Source organism: Leptodactylus fuscus, chromosome 5 (genome assembly GCF_031893055.1).
Source record: "Leptodactylus fuscus isolate aLepFus1 chromosome 5, aLepFus1.hap2, whole genome shotgun sequence".
In the NCBI taxonomy this organism is placed as follows: domain Eukaryota; kingdom Metazoa; phylum Chordata; class Amphibia; order Anura; family Leptodactylidae; genus Leptodactylus; species Leptodactylus fuscus.
In genome coordinates this window covers 178,435,879-178,445,496 of record NC_134269.1, presented here as the reverse complement: position 1 = coordinate 178,445,496, position 9,618 = coordinate 178,435,879, and positions in this window count along the sequence as shown.

Below are 9,618 nucleotides of genomic sequence, written 5' to 3'. Positions count from 1 at the left end.
GGGTACATTTGCATATATCGGTTGCATTACTATCAGTTTTTATTGTCGCTTAGTCATTCCAAGTGATGCTAAAACTGATTTTTATTTTTAACTTTATTTTCAACTTTATTTTTCTCCAAAACTCCAAGTTTTCTTCAGTTTTTACTATGATGGTCCATCCCTTCCCTCCCTTCTGCCCCCTCCAACTTACAGTCCATGTAGAAAAACACCTCTCTTCTCCCCACTGCCCCTTCCAACTTGCAGTTTCATGTATGGCTGAGACCTCAGTTTTAAAAATGCAGCTTTTGTTGCAGATTTTGCTGCATTTTTTGAGCCAAACCAGGGTTGGATTAAATAGAAGGGATAGGTATAAGTCCTTCCTATATATAGCATTTTCCTTTCCCCTTCCCAATGTAAAAGCATCACTCGTCTCTTCACTGCCCCTTCCATTGTACAATGCCATGTAAAAACATCACTGTCTCCACTGGGCCTTCCAGCATGCAGTCCCACATAAAAGTATCCTATTTAATAACACAACTCCTCTCCCCTTTCTGTCATGGAGTCCCTCTACAGTAAGAATACTTATACACGTAGTCATGTGACACATAAGGGGGAGTTCACACGGAGTAACGTGCCGCGTGATGTGGCACGTATACGCCGTGTGAGATTTTGTGAGCCGTATACACTCCCATTGATTTCAATGAGAGTGTGGATCGTAAACGCCACGTTATTTTACGGCCCGCAAAATCTCACACGGCGTATACGTGCCACATCACGTGGCACGTTACTCCATGTGAACTCCACCTAACAGTTTTTGAAAACATGAACCTACAGGGATCGCTGCACAGCAATTTTGTCAAATTTTTTTCTGTGAATGTCTTGCAGATAGTAAGTAAGGCCACAGCCACAGCACCGGCAGGGAGACAGGGCAGACAAGTCATACTTTCTTAAACTGACAAAGTGTATCTTTCATTTTAAAGAGAACTTTTTATGTCTAACTTTCACCTCCATATTGTTTTAATTCCTGTGAAATGCTTTATGGGATAACAAACTTCCCAAATACTGTATTGAATTATTTGAGGGTGTAGTTTTGAAAATGGGGTAATTTATAGGGGTTTCTAATATATAGGCCTTATAATCCTCTTCAGAATTGAAGTGGTCCCTAAAAAATTCGGAAAATTTTCTTGTAAATCTGGAAAGTTGCTGTTATACTTCTAAGCCTTGTAATGTCCAAAATAAATTAAAGGGTGATTAAAAGATGATCCAATATAAAGCATTGATATCGTAGATAATATTTATTAATATGTTGGGGTGGTATGACTATTTGTCTGAAAAGCAGAGCATTTCATGTATTGAAAATTGTGATTTTATTTCTAAAAGACCAGCAAATTTCCTATTTTTTTAAATAAATAAATAAATACAAAATTATTGATCAGTGTTTACCACTAACATGAAGTACAATATGTCATGAAAAAACAATCTCAAAATCACTTGTGTAAGTTAAAGCATCTAAAAGTTATTGCCATATAAAGTGACACATACCAGTTTTGAAAAACAAGGTCTTAAGGTAATTTTGAACTGCGTCCCCAAGGGGTTAATGTCTGGATTTGTGTCTACATTTTTGTATTCTGCAAACGAATATAAAATACGCTCCAGCTTCAACCCGGTGATGAAATCCAAAATTGCGATGAGTATATAAAATTTAACTTTTATTTAGAAATCCATAAAAACGGTTTACATGGTAACCAATAGAGCAGATAAATATCCAATATATGTTTGGATATTTATCTGCTCTATTGGTGACCATGTTTTTATGGATTTCTAAATAAAAGTTAAATTTTATATACTCATCGCAATTTTGGATTTCATCACCGGGTTGAAGCTGGAGGGTGTTTTATATTTGTTTGCTGCATTGATCCAGGAATAGTCCACCTGATATCCGGGCTTCCCCCGGTGACTGTGTTATGTTACGGTGAGCTGAAAAAGTTTTTTTTTTTTTTTTTGTATCTGCTTTCTTATTTTTGTATTCTGACCGCGAATAAAGTACCAGTGCCCTTCTGTGACTAATGATCCATTCACTGCTATAGGGTTGCTGGAGACTGCTGGAGACAGGCTTAAGTATCCCTGCCATAGCCCACATTGATTGCCATCTTATTCCATCTCCTGTCTCCTCCTTCAAAAAGTGTTGAGCTTGGCAGAAAATTAATAAAGTGAAGACTATGAGCTAAAACTGCACCAGTTCTAGGCTAGTTTTCAGTCATTAATTAAGGCCCAGTTCACATCTGTGTTTGGTAATCTGTTCGAGGAGTCCGCATGGGGACCCCCCTAATGGAATACCGAATGCATTGGCAAGTGGTGAGCTTATGAAAGTACACGGACCTCATAGACTAGAATGGGATCTGTGTGTTTTCCGCGCGGTATCCGCACGGAACATGTGGACAGAAAAGTACTTCATGAATTACTTTCCTTTCCGCATGACTCATGCAGAAACCATGCAGAAAGCACACGGACCCCATTCTAGTATATGGAGTCCGTGTGATTTCATAAGCTCACCGCTTGTCAATTCGTTCAGTATTCCATTCGGGGGGTCCCTATGCGGATTCCCTGAACGGATTACCGAACGCAGATGTGAACCAGACCCTAGTGGATATAACTGAACATATATATATAAAAAAAAAAAAAACAACTAGTTTGGTGGCAAAATGTTTGTATCCAACTTCACAACTGTCCCCTCTATTCCTGCATTTGTATAGTTTCTTTATTAAAAAAATCTATAAAGGAGACTTAATAATTTTTAAAAAATTATAAAACCCCCATTAATTTATGTGCTTAATATGCATAAAATGAACAATATTAAAAAAAAGTGCTTCTTCAATCTGTCTATATTGTAATTTTCAGCGGCAGAGCTTCACTTTAAATTCAGTAAAGTACCTTATATCACATATCAGTATATTATTCACGCAGTTATTGTGGTAAATACCAGAAGTTAAGTCTTCCATAGCGTGTTAGAGCAGTAATTGCGTTTGACATACAGAAAATGAAAGGTGGATCATGTTGGGATATTTTCAGATAGCACAAAATATTAATTTAAATAAATAATTTCATTTTTCAATTGAGCAAGAATGAGCAGCATAATAGCATCTTATAATAGATAATAAAATATGAAATGAAAAGCAATGACAGCAGAACAAATATAATACAGAATAGCATAGTTGAGAAGTTCTAAATATGATGTGCAAATGACAGCAATGCAATTATAAATCATATGTACAGCTAGAATAGGCTAATCCAGATGTCATTGCTTAATATTCATTCAAAAATTTGTCAATTTTTTTTTTTAAGAACCTGTGACTGGGAGTGTCAAATTTAGAATGTTTTGTTGTATTATTATTGTTATTATTATTATTATTATTATTATTATTATTATTATTATTATTATTATTTCAATCCTTCGCAAAGAACATAGATAGATAGATAGATAGATAGATAGATAGATAGATAGATAGATAGATAGAAAATTTAGGATCTATTGAATCTGAATTTTGACAGTGGAGTAGATAAGTATATTCTCTTTAAGATAAATATAAAAGAGTATAGCATTCTATCTTAAAATTTCTAGTTTATTGGTAATTGGTAACACCCATGGAACTAACACAGTAAACTAACATGGTTAGTATTGTGCGTGTGTCCGAGTTGCTGACAGAGGGCACCAACAAGTCCTTCTCCAGGGTATGTAGATGCAGAGCTTTATACCTTTTATTAGACGTATGTTTGGACCTACCCATTTAATGAATTGTACATGTTGATGTAGAATTTGTGGTTTGTTTCGGCTTGACCACAAACTTTTCACCTGCATTTTTGATATGTAAATAGCCTGGCTGCTATACCGCTGCTCTCCGGTTACTTATCAAGCGGCACTACAGACATTTTCTTGTAAGTATTGCTTATCAATTCCTATCCTAGATGTAGCCATATTTAAGACTTTTGGCACATTAATGCGATTAAAATTTGTTTACTTAAAGGTCAGCAGTACGGAAACAGTGTATTCTGGCTGCTTTGGAGATGCAGTGGAAGTATACTGAATTTTACAGTAGCAAAGTGAATGTGATTTCTTTTAATCTCAACCACCCATTGCAGAAAAAAGCTGCAGAAAAGTGCAGAATGTTTATTTTAGCTGTGTATTGTGAGTGTTTTCTCTATGTATTTAATAGGGGAAATACAAGAAAAACTCAAGGAAAAACCCTGCAAGACAAGACTTAATTAAAGATAAGCAAACTGATTCAGATAGAACCTGAAACTATTGGGGTTTATAACCCATAAATCAATATTATACTCTAGGGTCTCCTTAGATCCCAGAACATAATAAGTAGAGGCCCAGGGGAGGTGATCTTTGCCCTCTCTAAGGCTAGTTGCACAAGACCGTGCTGTGGGTCAGTGTGCTCTCCATATATTTTATGCAGAGCACACTGACCCATTCTTTTTTATGGGCCCATACATATGACCATGAATTTCACGGTTCCTTGTCTGGGCCAACAGTCCGGGTCACATCACATAGGACAGGTCCTATTCCTGTTTTATTTTCTGGCCCGTGCTTCCGTGGCTCCTATTTATTGAATGAAAGGGGCATGGCCTGTGCATGGGTGGCATACAGAGACATCCCGTGTGCCCCATGTGAAGCCTTTGCATTTATGTCACGGCAGGCCGATAGAACTGGCCTAATTGTGATTAGAGATGAGTGAGTACTGTTCCGATCAGCCGATCCGAACAGCACGCTCCATAGAAATGAATGGATGCACCTGGTACTTCCGATTTGACGGCAGCCGGCCGCTTAACCCCGTGCCAGCTACGTCCATTCATTTCTATTTTATTTTAAATATGATTTTTATTGAAAAGAAGAAAACTTTTACAATATAATAGAAAAACAGTTACAAACATAAGAAGAATCGGCACAAGTCCAATCAGTGGAACAGGAATTGCAAGTTGGAACTTCGGGCTACGACCCAAACACATGGATGACACAAACATGACCAAATAAACATAGACCAAAGAACCAGATATACAAACTCTACAAAGACACCAATTCTACGAGAGGGAAATGAAAGAATGAAGAAGGAAACACAACCAGAGAGGTACAAGAAGGGAAAAGGGAAGAGAAAAAGTAGAAGAGATGGAATAGGGACAGAAGAGAACGAGAAAACCAAACAATAACATAAACAACATAACCACATACCTGAATACAATACTGAAGAAACACATCCAAAAAAGAAAAGAAAAGAAAGCCACCTGGGATACCAACATAGTAGGTAAATAGTGATCAAGGAGACCCCACGGGAACAGCCTGAGTCCACGTCCATTCATTTCTATGCGAGCGTGCTGTTCAGATCGGCTGATCTGAACAGTACTCGCTCATCTCTAATTGTGATATGTTTTTGCTACTTTTTAGCTTTGTTTTTCTACATGCAGCCTTAGCGTAACTCAGCTATTTCTATTGCTTTCAATGGCTTTAGTTGTGAGTTATCACAGTGCAATGAGTTACCAAATTCAAGTTAAAGAGGACCTTTCATGTTCTTGGGCACATGCAGTTTTATATACCATTGGAAAGCCATCAGTGCGCTGAATGCAGTGCACTGACGGCTTTCCCCTTGTGTGCCCCGGGACAAGAGATATCGGTGCAGTTACTGATACCTCTTTACTGTCAGAAGGACGTTTCTGCCATACCGCCCAGCCATGGTGCTGCTGTGAAGAACGCTCCCCCCTCCTGATGGTACTTGTCCACAGTTCATTTTATAAATGTTTTTGCTTTTACTGTTATCCATTGCTTCTTTTGGCTGCTATTTATATATCCTTTAATGGCAGGATTAGACTACACAATAGTCCTGTATCATCAAGATACATACAGAAGATTTGTATAAAGCTCCATATATAGGCAAATGATCCAGAATACAATTTTATATTCCTACGTGTACCATTGCAAACGTGCTAGTAATAAGTCGACAAGCAAGCAAAAGCTCTACTGTTGGCAGACTGCACGGTGCAATGGTGGGATCAATACGTCAGGTAAGCAGGAATATGCTGCCAACACTATTGAATCTGCATGTGACTGAACCATTGCACTAAAGATTGTTCTGTCACATGTAAATGAAGCTTATAGACTACTGATCAACTTGCTATATTGTGGATCTGAGTTTGCTGCCAGCAGAAAACTTGACAGTGTAAATGAACCTTAAGAACTGATCAATTGATCATTGCAGACAGTTACTTTCTCAATACCAAACAGTATACACCGTGACCATCCTATATACTTCTATACATACTATATTGCTAAACATGGACGTAATAATCGATAGACAAACAGTGCACTTTACACGTTTCCCTCCTTCTTATAAAAATGCTGTTTTGGCATATGCACGGCAACGCAGCTGCCTTTAGAAAGGAATTGAACAGTAGCCAGCTGTTCTGTAACTGTGTTAGCCTGGAGCCCTCATGAGAAATATTTTTTTTTCCTAGAAAATAAATTATAACATGTCTAAGTGGAGCCTGACAAAGCTAAACAGGAGACATGCTGCTCTATTGCAAATTCAGCAGCGGTCTCTAGATACATAGAAAGACAAATAAAACCACTTCATCAAAATCAGTCACAGAAATTCAGTAATACCCAGGGGAGGCCACTGAGCTCTAATTACCAATCAATTTCAGCAACTTTTTGTCCAACCTGCAAGTCCCCTCCAGCACTGTCACTCTGCTTTGCCAGAAACATCTGCAGAATGTATGAAACAACCTGATATCGAACACCGGACCACAGGAGGATGAAGCTTGTGGCAAATATCATTTAAACATCATAAAGTAACACAATACACAAACTGTTTGACACCCGCAACACTGTCGAGAAGTATAAGAAAATCTGTATTTGTGTTATTTATGTATCTATACAGAACTTGTTCCAAATGCCAGTCTGCTAGTACAGATTTAAAAAATAAAATATAGAATAAGTAACGTTAGTATTTTACATGTCCATGCTTAATGTGCTTATTTCTATTACGTATTTTTCGGACTATAAGACGCACCGGACCATAAGACGCACTAAGGTTTTAGAGGAGGAAAATAGGGGAAAAAAAAATTTTAAGGAAAAAAAATTGGTGAAATATTTAATAACCTAATAATATAATATTTCACCAATGTAAATAGAACCGGGGGCTTTTGGACACAGGGATACCAAATGTGTATGTGTTTCACAGTAATGTTTTTGTTTTATATGTATTGTAGGGCTATGGGGGTGATTTGAACATATATCTCTATCTATCTATCTATCTATCTATCTATCCATCTATCTATCTCCTATCTATCTATCTATCTATCTATCTGTCTGTCTGTCTGTCTGTCTGTCTGTCTGTCTGTCTGTCTGTCTGTCTATCTATTCTATCTAATCTCATCCATGGATGGAAAGAGACACCCTGCAGTGAAGCTATGTAAGAAGAGAAAAAGGGGCGGGCCAGACGGGTGAAGGAGGTGTGGTTTTCTAAGCAAACTTAAAAACACACCTCTTTCACATGTCTGGCTCGTCCCTCCTTCACTGCCTCTCAGATGTCGCTTCTGCAATGAAGCCACACAGGCAGGGAAGTAGGGGCGGGCCAGAAGGGTGAAGGAGGTGTGGTTTCAAGCTTGCCGAGAAAACCACGCCTCCTCCTCCCGTTTGGCCCGCCCCTCCTTCCCTGTCTGTGTGGCATTATTGCAGGAGCCAGATCTGAGAGGCAGTGAAGGAGGGACGGGCCAGACGGGTAAAAGAGGCGTGGTTTTCTCGGCAAGCTTGAAACCACGCTTCCTTCACCTGTCTGGCCCGCCCCTACTTCCCTGCCTCTCATATCTCGCTCCTGCAAACACGCGACACAGACAGGGAAGGAGGGGCAGAGCAGGCAGGCACCGTGCTGCTCTTCTTTTCATTCGCACAGACGGGACACAGACGCTGCGCACGCTGCATTCGGACTATAAGACGCACACACATTTTCCTCCCATATTGGGAGGAAAAAAAGTGCGTCTTATAGTCCGAAAAATACGGTATATTATAATATAGATTATATGATACCTAATATTATATATTATATTACTCTATATCATATAATATATGATCATCTTCTTCTTCTTCTTCTTCTTCTATATTAAAATATATATATATATATATATATATATATATATATATATATATATATATATATATCACTGTAACTGGAGTAAGTTCATGCAACCCTCAGGGTAGGAAAGTTGTCTCTCAATTATGGAATTAAGTATCACAGAATAGGCTTCAGTGCACACTATGCTGGGAGATGTCCACCATCCAATTGTTTTTTGGCAGGATAACCCAGCGAGTGGATCTGTGCATACTGCTTTAGATGAACCCCTACTTAGAGAGAACCTGTCACCATATATAAAATACTAAACGCCATAATATCATTTCATTCTCCCGATGCCCCTGAATAATTTGCAGTTAATTTATTTAATCAGTCCTACTGTTTAAAATATATGGTCCCAGAAAGATTGTATGTAAACGATCTCTAATTCTCCAAGTGGGCGGGAACCTTTTATTTTAAGTGCTAGTTTACATATAACTTTGCAAGGACCATATGTTTTGAATGGGTAGACGCTAAGGTTGAGCGATCGTGTTTGGAAAAGATCGGATTCCGATCAGCGATCGAGAAAATTTCACGATCGCTATCGGAATTCCGAACACGATCTTTTTACGTGGGATCGAGACCGGTGATCTTTTCCCACAATGTATTGCTTAGCCTTCACACTGAGTATACGCTGTATACTCAGTGTGAAGGCTTCGCTGCAGTTCCATAGGAATGAATGGAAGCAGCCGGCACACAGTCTTAACCCCCTGTGCACCGGCTGCCTCCATTCTTACCTCTAGAGATGGCTGCTCCGGTGCCCTCCTTCTTCTTGCCTCGCTGCCCCGCCTCCCAGGTTAGTGTTTAAAGCGCTAGGTAGGCGGGGTTTGTGGCTTAGGAGAGTGTGGGCGGGTACAGGGTGGGGAGACGTAACATCTCCCCTCCCAGTACCCGCCCACACTCTCCTAACCCGCCCACACTCTCCTAACCTGGCAGGGAGGGGGCAGGGAGCAGCATGGAGCGGCAGCGAAGCAAGGAAGAAGGAAGGCACCGGACCAGCCATCTCTGGAGGTAAGTGGACACCAGGGGGAACTAAGTAGCCAGAGGATTAAAAAAAAATCCTCTGGCTACTTTAGTGATTCACTACACAGCGTGGATTCTAACAATTGTTAGATTCCATGATGTATAGTGTATAGGATTGCTTTTAAAATCCAATCTCCAATTAATTAAAAAATCCCATTGATTTGCATTGGGATCGGAATTGGGATCGAGATCGGGTTCGAATGAAAAATGATCGGAAATCGGATTTTAAAATCGATCCTGAAAAGTCAGGATCGGCTCAACCCTAGTAGACGCCGAAGTGTTCAAGGGCAAATGATGTATGGCATTTAGTATTTTATATTTCTGTCATATTCAAGCAATGACATATTAGTTTGCAGATTAGTGGTAAAAATTAGAGATGAGCGAACAGTGTTCTATCGAACTCATGTTCGATCGGATATTAGGCTGTTCGGCATGTTCGAATCGAATCGAACAC